The 19,523-nt window shown below is 38.6% G+C and overlaps 1 protein-coding gene and 1 pseudogene across 9 annotated transcripts in view; one reads left to right on the top strand and one right to left on the bottom strand.

Moving 5' to 3' along the window:
* Window positions 1-19,523, top strand: part of TMCC1 (transmembrane and coiled-coil domain family 1) — a 219,858-nt gene that overhangs the window by 13,502 nt on the left and 186,833 nt on the right. The gene's annotated exons all lie outside the window — the stretch shown is intronic.
* LOC137232784 (zinc finger protein 684-like) lies at window positions 17,846-19,121 on the bottom strand (annotated as a pseudogene).

The following is a 19,523-nucleotide window of genomic DNA, read 5'->3' as shown; positions in this document are numbered from 1 at the left end:
ATGACAAGTTCTGATGAGAAAAGTAAAAATGGGAAAGAGGAATAGGGCTTATTGAGGGGAGGGATTTAGTGGTCACAGACAACCTTACAGAGAAGGTCACATTTGAGTCAAGTCTTGAAAGAGGTGAGAGAGAAATGCAGAAATATGAGAAGAGCATTCCAGGCATAGCAAATGGCAAGTGTAAAGGTCCTGAGACACAAGCTTGCATGAGGAATGGCAAGGGTTGGGGAGGGTAGGTTCTTATCTTATGGTGCCTTATGGAAGTGCTTTTCAAACTTTAATGTGCACATAAATTACCTAGGGTGTTCTTGTTAAACTTCAGATTCTGATTTTTTAGGTCTGAGGTGGGGCCCATTTCTAAGCTTCCAGTTGTTGCTGGTCCTGTTGGTCCTTCTAAGACTTTAGCTTTTTTTTTTTTTTAATAACTTTATTTATTTATTTATTTATGGCTGCGTTGGGTCTTCATTGCTGCGCACAGGCTTTCTCTAGTTGCGGCGAGTGGGGGCTGCTTTTCTTTGCGGTGCATGGGCTTCTCATTGCAGTGGCTTCTCTTGTTGCAGAGCACAGGCTCTAGGCGCACGGGTTTCAGTAATTGTGGCTTGCAGACTCTAGAGCGCAGGCTCAGTAGTTGTGGCATACGGGCTTAGTTGCTCCACGGCATGTGGGATCTTCCCGGAACAGGGGTCAAACCTGTGTCCCCTGCATTGGCAGGTGGATTCTTAACCACTGCACCACCAGGGGAGCCCAAGACTTTAGCTTTATGTTGAGTGAAGTAAGCCTTTGGAGGATTTTGGGCGGTGGTATGACATGATCTGACTTCCATTTTGACATTGTCACTACTCTGGCCCGTTTTTTTTTTTAAGTAAAGTGTATTTTTTCTTTAAATTTTATTTATTCATTTTTGGCTGTGTTAGGTCTTCGTTGCCATGCGCTGGCTTTCTCTAGTTGGCGGCGAGTGGGGGCTGCTCTTTGTTGCAGTGCGCGGGCTTCTCATTGCGGTGGCTTCTTTCGTTGTGGAGCACAGGCTCTAGGTGCGCGGGCTCAGTAGTTGTGGTGCACAGGCTTAGTTGCTCCGCGGCACGTGGGATCTTCCCGGACCAGGGATCGAACCCGTGTTCCCTGCATTAGCAGGCAGATTCTGAAACACTGTGCCACCAGGGAAGCCCCTGACCCGCTTTTTAAATTCTTTTTTTTGCTTGCATAATGTAAGTCTAAAAGCAATTTTAATTTTTTTATTTCAAACATTTTTTGAATAGAAATACTCAAATGTTGCAACAATTTAGGAATGAAAAAAAATGTTCCTTTAATCTCTGATGGCCAACCCCCAGTTCTTCTCCTTAGAAGCGACCATTTATTTTTTTACCAGTTTTTTGTATATCCTTCCAGAGATATTTTACATGCATGTTTGTATATGTATTTATTTATATCTCACCTTTTAAAAATTCACATGGAGCCCTACTATTCCAACAGTTCCATTTTTGTGTGCAGAGCTTTTTTCTCATAAAATATATCACTACTTAAAAACTTGTCATTTTTTTTAACAGCTGCATAGTGTTCCATGTCATGTATTTACTATAATTTTATTTCTTTCGGTTTCCCACGTGCCCAACATTAAGACAACCAGGACTAGTCTGAGACCACTAGCAAGTCTTGGCCCCAAATCTGCTCCTTCATTTCCACAAGTATTTAAGCTCCATTAGTTTCCATGGATAGATATGAAGTGTATCATTTAGGATACATTCAGTTGTAAAAGTAACGGAATATCTAACACTGACTTAAACAGTAAAAAGTTTAAATTGTCTGATATAAACAGAAGTAAGGAGATAGGTGGCTCAGGGCTAGTTCAATAGTTTGGTAATACTTAGGACCAACATTTTTCCAGTCATTAACTCAGCTAATCCTCAGTAGGTTGGCTTTTCCATTTTCCCGTGTAGCCTCATGGTGGTTGGATGGCCACCTCAGCTCTAAGCAGTACAACTAGCTGCAGTTAAAGAAAGGGAATGGAGGACAAAATATTTTTCTCCTGGGAAGACTGTCATTTTATTTTATTTATTAATTTTTTATACTTATTTATTTATTTTTGGCTGTGTTGGGTCTTTGTTGCTGCACTCAGGCTTTCTCTAGGTGCGGCAAGAAGGGGCTACTCTTTGTTGTGGTGTGCAGGCTTCTCATTGCAGTGGCATCTCTTGTTGCAGAGCACGGGCTCTAGGTGTGCGGGCTTCAGTAGTTGCAGCACGCAGCCTCAGTAGTTGTGGGTCGCGGGCTCTAGAGCGCAGGCTCAGTAGTTGTGGTGCACGGGCTTAGTTGCTCTGCGGCATGTGGGATCCTCCCGGACCAGGGCTCAAACCCGTGTCCCCTGCGTTGGCAGGCGGATTCTTAACCACTGCACCACCAGGGGAGTCCAAGACTGTCATTTTAAATGGGAAGGAAATAATTCCCAGAAGTCTCTTAAACAGTGTTTCATGAATTTTAGTGTGTGTAAGACTTACCTAGGGAGCTTGTTAAAATATGAATTCCTGGGATCCACTGACAGAGATTCTGAAATCTATAGGTTTAGAGTGGGGCCTGAGAATTTGTATTTCTAATGAGGTCCCATGTGATGCTGATGCTGTGGATCAGCAAACCACAGTTTGAGTAGCACTGCTGTGTACGCCATCTTCTTACATTTCAGTGAGGGTCATGTTGCTGCCCCTGACCTCCAGCGTGTTTTGGAAAGTGATTATCTGGCAAAGAGAATGTGATAGCCATAGTTGGCTTCAGCCAATTAGGAGTCATCTTTTGGGGTTGGGCAAATAACCACCCTGAACAAAATTTGAGTTCTGATTAAGGAGGTAGAAGGGAAAAATGGATGTTGGGTGGACCACTAACAGTGTCTAGCACTTTTTCTATTACAAATAATGCTGTGCTGAATATCCATGTTCCATAGAAAAGATAGGTGTAATTAAATTTTTAATAGATATTTCCACATTGTACTCTAAAGAGTTGGAATCAGTTTACATTCCCATCAGCAATCTATAAGAGTGCTTGTTTCCCCACACTGCTTACAAATTAGATGTGTTATCAATATCAGACATTTTGATCTTACCACTCAGGTAAAAAATGGTATCACATTATATTGATAGATTTAATTTACATTGCCCTTTTTGAGGGGAGAGGTTGAAGATCTCTTCATCTATATAATAATCATTTGTATTTCCTTTTCTGTGAACTGGCTGTTCATGTTAGACTTCGGTTCTTTTTTCTTTTTTAAAAAATATTTATTTATTTATTTATTTATTTTGGCTGTGCTGGGTCTTAGTTGCGGCAAGCGGGATCTTAGTTGCAGCATGCGATCTCTTTAGTTGCGGCATGCATGTGGGATCTACTTCCCCAGCCAGGGATCAAACCCAGACCTCCTGCATTGAGAGCGCGGAGTCTTATGCCCTGGGCCACCAGGGAAGTCCCGGTTCTTTTTTCATTGATTTTTTTTCCCTTATGAATTTGTAGGAGCCATTTTTGGTAATGAAATCAGCCTATTACTATGTATTGCAAATATCTTTTCCTGGTTTGTCTTTTAAACTTAATTTGCTTATTAATTTTGTTACAAAGCACAGTGATTACACAGGATTGTAAGTTCTGCTTTTGCCAACCTATATGGATTTGGATTTGAATATAGTGCTATAACATGCATGCTTACCAAAAATTTTGTAAATGATGCTAAAACTCTGAGGGTATCTAATACGTTGCATCAAAGAAAATCAAGGTGATCTAAGCAAGATGCAGTATGAAAGTGGCAAGATAGGTGTGATAGAAATCGAAGGTCCTACTCTTTAACAGAAATGATCTGGTCCCAAATAGTTTGTTTTTCATTTGAAAGCCACCATAATCTATAAAGTAGTTGTATGCTGTAGCTGTGAAAAGAGGCTAACATTGATGAACATTTATAGATGTAGTGTTAGATTAAAAGAAGTAATAGTCCCTTTGTTCTTGTACTGTCAGATTATGTCTTGAGTATTGTGTCCACCTATGGATTCTACACTTCAGTGGGACAATGATAATCTAAATTGTCCAGATTAAAGTGAACAGAATACTACTGAGAGCTCTAGCTACCTTTATCTAGTGAAGAACAGTGGAAGAGTCAGGAGCTATTTTGCTGTAGAAGATAACACTTGGAAACTTAACTATCTAGATATATTTGTAGAGTTTTAAGCAAGAGGGAACAGACTTCTCTTCTGTATTGCTCCAGAGGACAGACATCAGGTAGAAGCTACATCAGTGGAGGTGAATTTCATCCTGCTGTGGGGAAGACCTTTCAAACATAAGATCTGTCCAACAATGGAATAGCTAAATTATGAGGTCTCTGTCATTAGACATATTCAGATGTAGGCTGGATGCTTGTCTTCTGGAGATAATATGAGAGGAGCTCCTGCAAGAGTTTGGACTGCATGGTTTTTCTCATCCCTCAGAGCTCTTAAGATTTTCTAATTTCAAATGGTCTCTTGCCTTAGTGCTAATATCGGTAATGATGAGAAAGTAATAAAAAGTCTTACTGACTTAGTTCCCTAATAAGGGGAAGAAAAGAAAAAATGAAATGTTTGCCAACCAGCAAGAGAGTACAGTTTAAAAAGGCAGTTTTTTAAAAAGTGTGTAAAGTAGAATACTAGATCTGTACATGGAATTTCATTTTTACTTTATAATTATTTTTTCAACAGAGCATCTCTTAAGACTAGTCTTTCAAGGGCATAATTTGGGACATGTTATCCTCAAGGATTGTTAGAGAGTTTATAATTTTACTCTGCATAATAAAAAGTAAAGGCTGCTATAGTGTAGAAGAAGGCAGGGATGTGTGTGTTAAAACTAGATTTCGTCCCCATCTCTGCCACTTGCTGTGTACAGTGTGAAATTTAACGATGTGATTTAATTTTCTTATCTGCTTTTGGGGCCCATGTCTACCTTTCAGAATTGCATACACTGGAAATAATTTATCCTAAGTTTAATGCCTGGTACAAAGCACATAGATGGCATAAAATTACTGCTAATTATTATTAGTAGCAACTATTCTGACAACATTCCTTAAATTTGTGGGTTTTCTGTTCATGTGTGTGCAGCAAGGTAAGCTGGGAGATTATATCAACAAATCCAGTTGTATCTTCAAGCTTTACAAATATAGACTAGGAATTAACTACTTTTGTATGGGTTTTTCCATACCACAACCATTTGTTCAATTCTGTGACACCAACTGAGTGTCCAGCTATTCAATTCTGACCCTGTCTACCTGGAGTTAGTGTCAGATCCATAAGTTAAAAGTCTCAGTTCCATAAGACTGCCCCCAATGTAGACACTAGTTGTAAGCCCTGGGCCACCTGTACTCCTTTCTGACTTTGCTGCAAATTCTAGGGTTCCCATGACCCCCTCCTCAGGTTCAATAATTTGCTGGGATGACTCACAAAACTCAGAAAAACCACTTCACTTACATTTACAGGTTTATTATAAAGGATACAACTCAGAAACAGCCAAATATAAGAGATGTATAGGGCCGGTATGGGGAGCTTCCGTGCCCTCTGAAGGTGCATCACCCTCCCAGTTCCTTGATGTGTTCACCCATCCACAAGCTCCCTGAACCCCATTGTTTAGGGGGTCTTGTGGAGTTTCCATCACCTGGGAATGATTGATTAAATCATTGGCATTGGTGGCTAACTCAGTGTCCAGTCTCTCCCTTCCACAGATTGGGGTCAGGGTCTGAAAGTTCCAAACCTGTAATCACAGGGATAGTTCCTGTGGCAACCGGCTTCTATCTGGAAGCTATCTAGGGTTCCCACCAAGAGTCGTCTTGTTAGCATAAACTCAGGTATGGTTGAAAGAGACTTGTTTTGAATAACAAAAGACACTGCTGTAACTCAGGAAATTCCAAGAGTTTCAGGAGCTCTGTGTCAGGAACTGGAGACAAAGACCAAATATGTATTTCTTATCATAGTACGATTTCAATCGTAGTACGATTACGTAAAACTAGATTTTGTTTTTAGAGTAGAAGGCTGAGTTTCAGAACATCAGTATTGAATTACCTCTAGGTCACTGATATGTTTCTTTATTAGGCCATGGAGCCACCGTTTTGATTCTTGGTAATATAAATAACATTTGTTTTGAGATCCTTAGATGAAAGGTGCCATTGAAACAGCTAAATGTCATTTTCCGGAGGGTCTTTATCAAATTCCAGTATCAGTTCTTTTTCTGCCTAGACTTTTGTCCTCAGATGGCTGTACTCTAATCCTGTGACAGAGCTAATTCTTTAGTGTGATAAAAACAGATCATTTTTCTGACAGGAATAAGGCTCATTTTTCTTAGACTGTTGGGTCATGAAATTTGGGTAGAGATGTCTTTTGATGGTTTTAATCTTTTTAGTGGTAAACAGCATGTGAACTTTCATAGCCAGGAAGGAAGGGTAAATTGTTTGAGTTCCAAATTCGTTCCTACTTTAAAGGTTTTTTTCCCCTCTGTCTGCTTATTTTAATATGCTTGGCCTTGTCCTTATAGAGAAATTTACTTAGAGAGAATGTAACCCTTAAATGTTTTTGAACGTCTCCAGGAGGTATCTTGATATACAGTAGTGGGCAGTGGTCTAACACAGTGCCTAGCAGAGTTCGCCACAGGTATTAGGCACTCAATATACACCTGTTGCTCTTCCAGGAGTTAGAAGCCTCAGTTCTACCTTTGCTACCAACTACCTGTGTAAACTAAGTAGAATATCATTTTTTATCTTTAAAATCATGAGAATCCTTTCTAGCTCTGATTCTGCGACTCAGTTTATTCTTAACCTTATTTTTAAAAATTTAGTTTCAGTATGGCCTTGAAGTCAGTTTCTTGAAAACAGGCAAACACAGAATTACCAGATAGGCTGAACTGGGAAGTGTTGTGAAATTACACACCCTCTGTGGTTTCACGTATTTGCTTGGCCACATGTTCTTTCTTTAGTAGAGTTACCTTAGATTTTCTACTCATACTCAGTTGGGACTAGGTATTTATCTATAACTAGATTTTTTTTAGCACCTATCCAAAGAGGATGGAATGGGAGCTTCGTAAAATGATTGATCATTTTTCCAGTCATATAGAACCCTAAATGGTGCTGTGTGCAGTGTAGTTCGGGTTCAGATGAATACTATTTAAGCTTTTTTATTATTTTTTTATTTTTTAAATTGTTTTCTTAAGGTAGGTTTAGAAAAATCTAGCCAGTTGACCAAACTTTTTAAAGAATTGTAGACATTTTTCCCATGTTTAAATATGTCATGTTTTGGACAATGGATATAAGTGTACTGAAGAAGTGTAGTATTATGATTGTCAGATTTCTAGTTTGATTTTATTGAGAGTTTGCTTAATTTCTTTTTTTTATATATAGCAAGTTCTTATTAGTCATCAGTTTTATACACATCAGTGTATACATGTCAATCCCAATCGCCCAATTCATCACACCCCCACCCCCACCCCCGTGCCGCTTTCCCCACTGGGTGTCCATACGTTTGTTCTCTACATCTGTGTCTCAATTTCTGCCCTGCAAACTGGTTCACCTGTACCATTTTTCTAGGTTCCACACATATGCGTTAATATACAATATTTGTTTTTCTCTTTCTATCTTACTTCACTCAGTATGACAGTCTCTAGATCCATCCACATCTCAACAAATGACCCAGTTGCATTCCTTTTTATGGCTGTGTAATATTCCATTGTATATCTTTACCACATCTTCTTTATCCATTCGTCTGTTGATGGGCATTTAGGTTGCTTCCATGACCTGGCTATTGTAAATAGTGCTGCAGTGAACATTGGGGTGCATGTGTCTTTTTGAATTATGGTTTTCTCTGGGTATATGCCCAGTAGTGGGATTGCTGGATCATATGGTAATTCTATTTTTAGTTTTTTAAGGAACCTCCATACTGTTCTCCATAGTGGCTGTATCAATTTACATTCCCACCAACAGTGCAAGAGAGTTCCCTTTTCTCCACACCCTCTCAAGCATTTGTCATTTGTAGATTTTCTGATGATGCCCATTCTGAGTGGTGTGAGGTGATACCTCATTGTAGTTTTGATTTGCATTTCTCTAATAATTAGTGATGTTGAGCAGCTTTTCTTGTGCTTCTTGGCCATCTGTATGTCTTCTTTGGAGAAATGTCTGTTTAGGTCTTCCGCCCATTTTTGGATTGGGTTGTTTGTTTTTTTAATATTGAGCTGTGTGAGCTGTTTATATATTTTGGAGATTAATCCTTTGTCCGTTGATTCATTTGCAAATATTTTCTCCCATTCTGAAAGTTGTCTTTTCGTCTTGTTTATAGTTTCCTTTGCTGTGCAAAAGCTTTGAAGTTTCATTAGGTCCCATTTGTTTATTTTTGTTTTATTTTCCATTACTCTAGGAGGTGGATCAAAAAAGATCTTGCTGTGATTTATGTCAGAGTGTTCTTCCAGTGTTTTCCTCTAAGAGTTTTATAGTGTCCGGTCTTACATTTAGGTCTCTAATCCATTTTGAGTTTATTTTTGTGTATGGTGTTAGGGCATGTTCTAATTTCATTCTTTTACATGTAGCTGTCCAGTTTTCCCAGCACCACTTATTGAAGAGACTGTCTTTTCTCCATTGTATATCCTTGCCTCCTTTGTCATAGATTAGTTGACCATAGGTGTGTGGGCTTATCTCTGGGCTTTCTATCTTGTTCCAATGATCTATGTTTCTGTTTTTGTGCCAGTACCATATTGTCTTGATTACCGTAGGTTTATACTATAGTCTGAAATCAGGGAGTCTGATTCCTCCAGCTCTGTTTATTTCCCTCAAGACAGCTTTGGCTATTCAGGGTCTCTTGTGTCTCCATACAAATTTTAAGATTTTTTGTTCTAGTTCCGTAAAAAATGCCATTGGTGATTTGCTAGGGATTGCATTGAATCTGTAGATTGCTTTGGGTAGTATAGTCATTTTCACAATATTGATTCTTCCAATCCAAGAACGTGGTATATCTCTCCATCTGTTGGTATCATCTTTAATTTCTTTCATCAGTGTCTTATAGTTTTCTGCATAGAGGTCTTTTGTCTCCCTAGGTAGGTTTATCCCTAGGTATTTTATTCTTTTTGTTGCAGTGGTAATTGGGAGTGTTTCCTTAATTTCTCTTACAGATTTTTCATCATTAGTGTATAGGAATGCAAGAAATTTCTGTGCATTAATTTTGTATCCTGCAACTTTACCAAATTCATTGATTAGCTCTAGTAGTTTTCAGGGACATCTTTAGGATTATCTATGTATAGTATCATGTCATCTGCAAACAGTGACAGTTTTACTTTTTCTTTTCCAATTTGTATTCCTCTTATTTCTTCTTCTCTGATTGCCGTGGCTAGGACTTCCAAAACTATGTTGAATAATAGTGGCGAGAGTGGACATCCTTGTCTTGTTCCTGATCTTAGAGGAAATGCTTTCAGTTTTTCACCATTGAGAATGATGTTTGCTGTGGGTTTGTCATATATTGCTTTTATTATGTTGAGGTAGGTTCCTTCTATGCCCACTTCCTGGAGAGTTTTTATCACAAATGGGTGTTGAATTTTGTCAAAAGCTTTTTCTGCATCTATTGAGATGATCATATGCTTTTTCTTTTTCAGTTTGTTAATATGGTGTATCACATTGATTGATTTGCATATATTGAAGAATCCTTGCATCCCTGGGATAAATCCCACTTGGTCATGGTGTATGATCCTTTTAATGCGTTGTTGGATTCTGTTTGCTAGTATTTTGTTGAGGATTTTTGCATCTGTATTCATCAGTGATATTGGTCTGTAATTTTCTTTTTTTTGTAGTATCTTTCCCTGGTTTTGGTATCAGGGTGATGGTGGCCTCATATAATGAGTTTGGGAGTGTTCCTTCCTCAGCAATTTTTTGGAAGAGTTTGAGAAGGATGGCTGTTAGCCCTTCTCTAAATGTTTGATAATGTGAAGCCATCTGGTCCTGACTTTTGTTTGTTGGAAAATTTTTAATCACAGTTTCAATTTTATTACTTGTGATTGGTCTGTTCATATTTCGTATTTCTTCCTGGTTCAGTCTTGGAATGTTATACCCTCCTAAGAATTTTTCCATTTCTTCCAGGTTGTCCATTTTATTGGCATAGAGTTGCTGTAGTAGTCTCTTAGGATGCTTTTTATTTCTGCTGTGTGTTGTAACTTCTCCTTTTTCGTTTCTAGTTTTATTGATTTGAGTCCTCTCCCTCTTTTTCTTGATGAGTCTGGCTAATGGTTTATCAATTTTGTTTATCTTCTCCAAGAACCAGCTTTTAGTTTTATTGATCTTTGCTACTGTTTTCTTTGTTTCAATTTCATTTATTTCTGCTCTGATCTTTATGATTTCTTTCCTTCTGCTAACTTTGGGTTTTGTTCTTTCTCTAGTTCCTTTAGGTGTAAGTTTAGATTGTTCATTTGAGATTTTTCTTGTTTCTTGAGGTAGGCTCGTATAGCTGTAAGCTTCCCTCTTAGAAGTACTTTTGCTGCATCCCATAGGTTTTGGATCATCGTGTTTTCATTGTCATTTGTCTCTAGGTATTTTTTGATTTCCTCTTTGATTTCTTCAGTGATCTCTTGATTATGTAGTAACGTGTTGTTTAGCCACCATGTGTTTGTGTTTTTTACGTTTTTTTTCCCTGTGATTCATTTCTAATCTCATAGCGTTGTGGTCAGAAAAGATGCTTGATATGATTTCAGTTTTCTTAAATTTACTGAGGCTTGATTTGTGACCCAAGATGTGACCGATCCTGGAGAATGTTCCGTGCGCACTTGAGAAGAAAGTGTAATCTGCTGTTTTTGGATGGAATGTCCTATAAATATCAATTAAATCTGTCTGTTCTGTTGTGAGCTTCTGTTTCCTTATTTATTTTCATTTTGGATGATCTGTCCATTGGTGTAAGTAAGGTGTTAAAGCCTCCCACTTATTATTGTGTTACTGTCGATTTTCTCTTTTATAGCTGTTAGCAGTTGCCTTATGTATTGAGGTGCTCCTATGTTGGGTGCATATATATTTATAATTGTTATATCTTCTTCTTGGATTGATCCCCTGATTACTATGTAGTGTCCTTCCTTGTCTCTTGTAACATTCTTTATTTTAAAGTCTGTTTTATCTGATATGAGTATTGCTACTCCAGCTTTCTTTTGATTTCCATTTGCATGAAATATCTTTTTCCATCCCCTCACTTTCAGTCTGTATGTGTCCCTAGGTCTGAAGTGGGTCTCTTGTAGACAGCATATAGATGGGTCTTGTTTTTTTTTTGTGTGTGTGTGTGTGTGTGGTACGCGGGCCTCTCACTGTTGTGGCGTCTCCCGTTGCGGAGCACACGCTCCAGACGCGCGGCCATGGCTCACGGGCCCAGCCGCTCTGCGGCATATAGGATCTTCCCGGACCGGGGCCTGAACCCGTGTCCCCTGCATCGGCAGGTGGACTCTCAACCACTGCGCCACCAGGGAAGCCCCAGGTCTTGTTTTTGTATCCATTCAGCAAGCCTGTGTCTTTTGGTTGGAGCATTTAATCCAATCACGTTTAGGGTAATTATCGATATGTATATTCCTATGACCATTTTCTTAATTGTTTTGGGTTTGTTTTTGTAGGTCCTTTTCTTCTCTTGTGTTTCCCACTTAGAGGAGTTCCTTTAGCATTTGTTGTACAGCTGGTTTGGTGGTGCTGAATTCTCTTAGCTTTTGCTTGTCTGTAAAGCTTTTGATTTCTCCATCGAATCTGAATGAGATCCTTGCTGGGTAGAGTAATCTTGGTTGTAGATTCTTCCCTTTCATCACTTTAAGTGTATCATGCCACTCGCTTCTGGCATGTAGAGTTTCTGCTGAGAAATCAGCTGTTAAGCATATGGGAGTTCCCTTGTATGTTATTTGTCGTTTTTCCCTTGCTGTTTTTAATAATATTTCTTTGTCTTTAATTTTTGCCAGTATGATTACTGTGTGTCTCGGCATGTTTCTCCTTGGGTTTATGCTGTATGGGACTCTCTGTGATACTGGCCTCGGGTGGCTATATCCTTTCCCATATTAGGGAAGTTTTCGACTATAATCTCTTCACATATTTTCTCTGGTCCTTTCTCTCTCTTCTCCTTCTGGGACCCCTAGAGTGCGAATGTTGTGTTTAATGTTGTCCCAGAGGTCTCTTAGGCTGTCTTAATTTCTTTTCTTTCTTTTTTCTTTATTCTGTTCCACAGCAGTGAATTCCACCATTCTGTCTTCCAGGCCACCTCTCCATTCTTCTGCCTCAATTATTCTGCTATTGATTCCTTCTAGTGTTCTTTTCATTTCAGTGATTGTATTGTTCATCTCTGTTTGTTCTTTAATTCTTCTAAGTCTTTGTTGAACATTTCTTGCATCTTCTCGATCTTTGCCTCCATTCTTTTTCTGAGGTCCTGGATCATCTTCACTATCATTGTTCTGAATTCTTTTTCTGGGAGGTTGCCTATCTCCACTTCATTTATTTGTTTTTCTGTGGTTTATCTTGTTCCTTCATCTGGTACATAAACCTCTGCCTTTTCATCTTGTCTATCTTTCTGTGAATGTGGTTTTTGTTCACAGGCTGCAGGATTGTAGTTCTTCTTGCTTCTGCTGTCTGCCCTCTGCTGCTTAATTTCTTTATGTACCTAGAGAATTTGCATTGCTCTTTCAAGTATTCTGAAATAAGAATTGCCTTTTTCTCTTTTATTTTGCAGAAATAACTGTTTCTTTTACTGTGGTTTGGTAATTAGGCTTTTCTTTCTTGTGGTCCTAAAATGAGATGATGGACTTGGCCATTTAAAAAGTAAACTAGAAGGCGGAGGGAAGAAAGAAATAGGTGAGGGAGATTAAGAGGTACAAAGTTCCAGTTGCAAAACAAATGAGTCTTGGGTGTGAAATGTACAGCATGGGGAGTATAGTTAATAACTGTGTAATATCTTTTTATGATGATGTATTGTAACTAGATTTATTATGGTGATCATTTTGAAATGTATAGAAATATTGAATCACTATGTTGTGTAACAGGAACTAACATAGTATTAAGGGTCAATTATACTTCAAAAACAGACAAACGGGGACTTCCTTGGTGGTTCCCTGGGTAACACTCCCCGCTCCCAATGCAGCGGGCCCGGGTTCAATCCCTGGTCGGACAAGTAGATCCCGCATGCATGCTGTAACTAAGAAGTCCGCATGCGGCAACTAAAATATTCCACAGGCCACAACTAAGACCCGGCGCAGGGCAAAAATAAATTAAAAAAAAAAAAAAAAAACCAAAAAAACCCAGACAAACAAGCTCATAAAAAAAGAGATCAGATTTGTTGTTACTAGAGGTGGGGGGATGGGGTGGGTCAAGGGGGGATTGGATAAAGGCAGTCGAAAGGTACAAACTTCCAGTTACAAAATACCAGGGATGTAATGTACAACATGATAAATATAATTAACACTGCTCTGTGTTATATATGAAAGTTGTGAAGAGAATAAATCCTAAGGGTTCTCATCACAAGAAAAACATTTTTTTTCTTCTAGTTCTTTAATTTTGTACCTATATGAGATGATGGATTTTTATTAAACTTATTGTAATAATCACTTCATGATGTATGTAAATCAAATTATTATGCATATTATGCATTATTTTTCAAATCCATGAACACTGTATATATTTACATTTGTTTGTGTTGTTCTCATTTTCTTTTATCAGTGTCTTAAGTTTCCTGAGCACAGGTCTTTACCTCCTTATTCCTAGGTATTTTATTCATTTTGATGTGATTGTAAATGGGATTATCTCCTTCATTTCTTTTCTGATAGTTGTTAGTGTATAGAAATGCAGCAGATTTCTGTATGTTAATTTTGTATCCTTCAACTTTCCTGAATTAATTGATGAGCTCTAGTAGGTTTTTAGTAGTGTCTTTAGGACTTTCTTTGTATAATAACATGTCTTCTGCAAACAATGAATAGTTTTACTTCTTCGTTTCCAATTCAGATTAGCCTTATGTTGTGTGTTTCTGCATTTAGAGTATAACCTAACCTACTTGTTGACCTTTTGAGCTTAGAGTAAGGTCAGTTTAAAATATGAAGGATGGATTTTGAGAGGTAGAGTTGGAACAAAGGAAATGAGAAGGTTTTGATTTTGTTTTCAATTCATAGGTAGAATGAATTGGAGGGGGAAGAGACTTGCATAGGTGAGGATAGTTGGAAGTATCATGTTGTAATCCCGGAATAAGTTGGAAAAAAGTATCAAAAAAACCCTTTTCCTGCCCTATCATGTGAATAAACATCTGTAAAGACATGGTCTATTGATAAAGGATGCTCTCTCAAAACACTTGTTTTTTCAAAAGTATTTCAAGTTTCAAACTGAAACTTTAAAAAGTCAGTAGTATGTGGAAAATTATTGTATCATGACAGTTTGCCAGTGAATAATGTTGAATAAAACTAGTATATAAATTTTGTATGTTTATGGTAAATAATACCATGTGTATTGAATTTCTTATGTTTCCTATATCTGTGAACCCAGAATTCTGTCTGTAGCAAATAGTGAAAATATGAAATATAGCTGTGGGCCTTTGTATCCTATTAGGAAGCAAATGAGAGATGAAGACTCTATAAAGTATATTTATTCATAATCTGCGTTTAAAAATCGGTGAGGCAAAAAGATCAGGTTAGGGCATCAGGGCACCCAGAAGAGTGGTGTATTCCGTTTTGATCTGCATGTTCTACTCTGTCATCGACAAAGAGCATGAGGGTCCATAAACTATGGTGTGTGGTAGCTCTGATCTCTGATATAAACTTCTAGGAGTGACTTCCAAATCTGTATCTTCAGGGTAGATTCCCCACTGGTTCCTGAAACTTAATGTCTTCCAAGTTCATTGGCATTTTGCCATGATCTCTTTGCTTTTCTCTATACCTATACCTCCTGTAGATTTACTTATCTTGATTAATGGCTCATCATTCTCTTAGCCAAGTAGTCCAAAAAACTTAGGGTTATCTTTGATTTCTTCCTGTTGCTGGCCTTTATGTTGATCAACAAACGTATATTTTACTTCTGAAATGTGTCTTCTTCTTTGAGCTTTCAGGATATTCATTTGTTCACTCATTCACTCTTTTGTTTATTTTGACACATTTATTGAGCACCTCATATGTGCTAGGCAGTGTGCAAGGTACTAGGAATATAGTGATAAATAAGACAGATCAATTTCCTGCCCTTTTAGAGCTTATAGTCCAAGCTTTCATCATTTCCCCTGCACCCTCTTTGAGTTTCTGTGATAGCCATTCTTATTTTTTCTGATTATAAGTATAATACATTCTTATTTTAAGAAGTGCAAGAGTTGTTGAAATGTATAAACACCAAAAGGGGGAGACTCCCTATATTTTCATCTACCAGAGATACCAGTGATAAAAATTTGGTACCATTTCTCCAGATTAGAAAAAACAATGTAACCAAAACTTTCTAATGCATCTCTTTGCCTTTACTCCCTTTCTTGTCTGTCTGTATTATAAATGCTACCAAAGATATCTTGTTAAAAAACAGTTGATTGTTACTTTGTTCAAAAACCCCTCAGTGTTTTTCTCTCATCCACAGAATGAAGTCTGAACACCTTAACGTAGTGATTACCACCCATTAGGTTTCTACCATCTCACTTTCTTGTTTCTCTAGAAACTTTCCCAGAAGTAGCCCTTCTTACAAGTGTAAATAAAAGATCTCAAGTGTGCTGCATTAGTGTCCCCCATGTGACAAATAATACTCCAAATAGGGGAGACAGGTTGATACAAGTACACTAATAGTTTATTCAGTTTTCTTTTGTGTGCTTGCCCTCTCCCACTCACCTTGTTTACAGGAAAATTAAAAAAATTACAGGAGTATTCTTAAAAATTAAAGCAGAAAAGTGTAAAGAAGTTGAAACAATCTGAAATTCCATCTCACGTGGATGATTACCATTAAAAGTTTTGTAAATATTTTTCCATACATGTGTCTTTGAAAATGTATCTACACATATAGATGTATGAATATGAAGTAATTTTACACAAATAGGATAATATTATAATGCTGTTTTTCTTTTGCCTCAGACATAGGTTTTGGAGATTTTTGTGTCAATAAGAGACCAGTGTTCAAGATGGTATATTTCTTTTTTGGCTGCACTGCACAGCTTGGGGGATCTTAGTTCCCTGACCAGGGATTGAACCCCAGGCCCTTGGCAGTGAAAGGGCGGAATCCTAACCACTGGACGGCCAGGCAATTCCCAAAATGGTATATTTCAAGAATGATGAGGGGCTTCCCTGGTGGCGCAGTGGTTGAGAGTCCGCCTGCCAATGCAGAGGACACGAGCTCGTGCCCCGGTCCGAGAGGATCCCACGTGCCGCAGAGCGGCTGGGCCCGTGGGCCATGGCCGTTGAGCCTGCGCGTCTGGAGCCTGTGCTCCGTAGCGGGAGAGGCCACAACAGTGAGAGGCCCGCGTACCCCCCCCAAAAAAAATAAATAAAAAGAATGATGAGAAGCCTGCTTGCTTGAGAGAGTAAGAAGCTGGTCTGACTTCCCTGACCTTCTAGATTAGAGTAGATGTTGCTCCTCTGGGCTTCCACAGCACCCTGGTTGTCCCATCATGGCCCTTACTGCATTCCGTTGTTTGTCTACTTAAACCAAAGTCCCCCGTATCTGTCTCTGTATTCCTTGAGCCCAGAACAGTGCCTGACACCTAGTGGACATTTCAGTGTTTGCTGAATGGATGAATGACCGTATGAATGTCTTAGATGAAGTAAGGTGGTTTGCCATGAAAAGAACTTGCCGCATGTATTCTTTAAAACCACTTATCTCTGTTTGCTTTGATTATTCATTTACCAAGTAACGTTTTGGTATTAATTCAGTTTACCAGTTAATTACCAGGGATTTTACTGCTGAGAAAAGAAGGTACTGACTGTAAACTGGTTGACAGTTATAATTCTGATTATAAATTAAAATAATAGTGCTGTGGGACAGATGAGTGTGAGACTTTGGATAATATGAACCATTTTTTCTCCAGAGTATAATTATTCCTTTAGATAAGGTGGTATCCAGGTTCTGTTTGAGCAGCGATATAGGTGTGGTGTGATGAATAGAAGGCGGGATTCAACTTTTTTTTTTATACATTTTTTATTGTAGTAAAATATACAGAATGTAAAATGTACTATCTAAACCATTTTTTTTTTTTTTTTTTTTTTTTTTTTGCGGTATGCGGGCCTCTCACTGTTGAGGCCTCTCCCGTTGCGGAGCACAGGCTCCAGACGCGCAGGCTCAGCGGCCATGGCTCATGGGCCCAGCTGCTCCGCGGCATGTGGGATCTTCCCGGACTGGGGCACGAACCCATGTCCCCTGCATCGGCAGGCAGACTCTCAACCACTGCGCCACCAGGGAAGCCCTAAACCATTTTTAAGTGTACAATTCATTGGCATTAAGTACGTTCACAATGTTGTGCAACCATCGTTATAACAGATATAATTTTGTATAATGTGCATAGCATATATTTCAAACCCACAGTTATACAAATTTCTTAAGCAATGCAGACATTTGTATAAATTGTGTAAAAATCATAAATTAGGGGCAGTGTACACATGCAATTATAGTCAGTCTGATGCCTTAATTCAATTTTTTCACAACTTCCTCAGTTTTACTGTAAAGTTGTCTGTAGCTCAAAATTTCCTGTAATCTTTTCAATAAAATTAGTAATACCACTTATAGAACATGAATTTCAGAACATGCTTTTCCACATTTATTTAACTGATAGGGTTTTTCTCATGATGAATTCTTTGCTGCTGCTTCAGTAAAAGGCTAATTTTAAGTTTTCCCACATTTAACAAAGCTCCCTTGTTTTTATGACTTCTTTGATGGAGATTGAGATGTATATTCCAGTTAAAAGATTTCCCACATGTGTTGCATTTATTTTGTTGCTCTGTTGTGAGTTGAGTAATGTTTAAGGAAATGTGATCTCTTGATGAAGGCTTTGCCACATTCAGTGCACCCGTGGGGTTTCTCGCCTGTATGAATTCTCTGATGCATGATCAACACTGATGAGTCTGCAAAGGCTTTGCCACATTCTCTGCATTGGTATGGTTTCTCGTCTGTATGGATTCTGGAGTGTTTATAAAGGGATGAGCTATACTTGAAGCTTTTCCCACACTCCCTACATTCAAATGAGTTCTCAGGTGTGTGCGATTTCACATGCTGAGTAAAGGAGGAGTTCCAGGTGAATGATTTCCCACATTGACCACATTCATAAGCCTTCTCTCCAGCGTGGAGTCTCTGATGGACCACGGGTTGTGCTTTATGCGTAAAAGCTTTCCCACCATCACTGCACACAAAGGGTTTCTCTCCACTATGAATTTTTTGATGAGCTGCAAGGTGTCCCTTACTGTTAAAGGCTTTCCCACAGTCACTGCGTTCAAAGGTGTTTTTTTATTCTTGTATGCTTTTTTCATGTCTAATGAGACGAGACTTCTTTTTGGAAGGCTTTCCCACATTCACTGCACCCAAATGTTTTTTTCCTTCTGTGCTTTTTTTCATGTCTAATAAGACACAACTTGTTTCTGAAGGCTTTTCCACATTCCTTGTATTCATGAGTTTTCTCTGATATAACTTTTATTCTAACTAAGAAAGTATGTTAGGTTGCAAACACTTTCCATTTGATTCACACTTATGTTGTTTTTGTCTTGAAGAAATAAAATTTATACTCAGTTTACAATTTTGGACTGTCTTGTTGGTCAGTGATTTCTTGAAGGTGAACATACCTTGGTTTAAAAATTTGTCTTTGCTTCCTTCTCCTTCCTGTCCCTCTAGCTCATCATCAAGTAAGCAGATAACTTCCACTGAGATGAGGTTTCTAAAGTTCTCCAGCATCACATTCCAATACAGCTTCCTCTGAGCACATCGCAGCAGCTGCCACTCCTCCAGGGTGAAGTCCACGGCCACATCCTGGAATGTCACTGATCCCATCCTGTGGCCCTAGGTTGGCTTTTTGTAGATTTTAACCAGGGCCGCTGGAAACTGAAACAGGCAGGAATATACAAGAGGGACCCTCAGGTTCAATTACACAGCCTTCAATTTTGCTTTCTTCACATGAACTGAGAAGCCGATCTCTGCTCTCCACCTGTCCCTCAAGCCCTTCTGGCTCACCCGCCGCTCACTACTGAAACACCCAGGATTCAATTTTGACTCTGCCACTTATTAGCTCTGAGATATTAGGCAAGTCCCTTAACCATTTTAAGATTTACTTTCTTTATTCATTAAGTGAATAACTGGCTGCTCAGATCTAGCCCAACTCTAAAACTCTGTGACTATGAAATAAGAGCCATACTTTACCTTGGTCCATTGAAGCCTAAACTGTATACACTTCTTACTATCTCACTCAAGACATGTAAATGGCCTAAAGTAAAGGCCGGGGAGTATAGTGCCTCAGACCCTTAGAAAAACTACAGAATGAAGCAAGAGGTAGCACTGTGATAGTGTTTAGAGGAAGTATGAAGCTGAAACTTCTTTTGCATTCTTTGCATTATTTCATAACCAGTTCTAGATTAAAATAATTATGTTGTTT

The sequence above is a fragment of the Pseudorca crassidens genome, chromosome 10, assembly GCF_039906515.1.
Source record: "Pseudorca crassidens isolate mPseCra1 chromosome 10, mPseCra1.hap1, whole genome shotgun sequence".
Taxonomy (NCBI): domain Eukaryota; kingdom Metazoa; phylum Chordata; class Mammalia; order Artiodactyla; family Delphinidae; genus Pseudorca; species Pseudorca crassidens.
Note: the sequence above shows the minus strand (reverse complement) of the source record. Positions and strands in the feature narration are given on the sequence as shown.